Consider the following 540-nt stretch of genomic DNA (forward strand, 5'->3'; position numbering starts at 1 on the left):
TTGCTTCCATCTCTTAGCTATTATGAAAAGATCAGCAACAAACATGGATGTACAAATGTCTCTGCAATAGGATGAGTTCTTTGGGTATATGCCAAGGAGTGGTATAAATGGGTCAAATGGTAGGTTCATTTATAGTTTTTTAAGAGTTCGCCACACTGGTTTCCATAGGAGTTGAACAAGTTTGCAGCCCCACCAGCAGTGGATGAGTATTCCCCTTTCTCCACATCCTCTCCAACAATTGGTATCATTTGTTCTCTTGATTTTAGCCAGTCTAACTGGGGTAAGATGAAACCTTTAAGTGGTTTTAATTTGCATTTCCTAATTATTAGTGATGCTGAACATCTTTTAAGATGCTTCATAGCCATCTTTACTTCTTCTTTTGAGAGCTCTCTGTTTAGCTCCTTAGCCCATTTTTAACTGGGTTACTTCTTGTCTTGATTCTCTGTTTTTTGAGTTCGTTATATGTTCTGGTTATTAAACCCCTGTCGGATGTGTCACTGGTGAAGATTTTTCTCCCATTTTGTGAATTTTCTGTTGGCT

The sequence above is a fragment of the Nannospalax galili genome, unplaced genomic scaffold (assembly GCF_000622305.1).
Source record: "Nannospalax galili isolate Female #2095 unplaced genomic scaffold, S.galili_v1.0 scaffold238, whole genome shotgun sequence".
NCBI lineage: Eukaryota > Metazoa > Chordata > Mammalia > Rodentia > Spalacidae > Nannospalax > Nannospalax galili.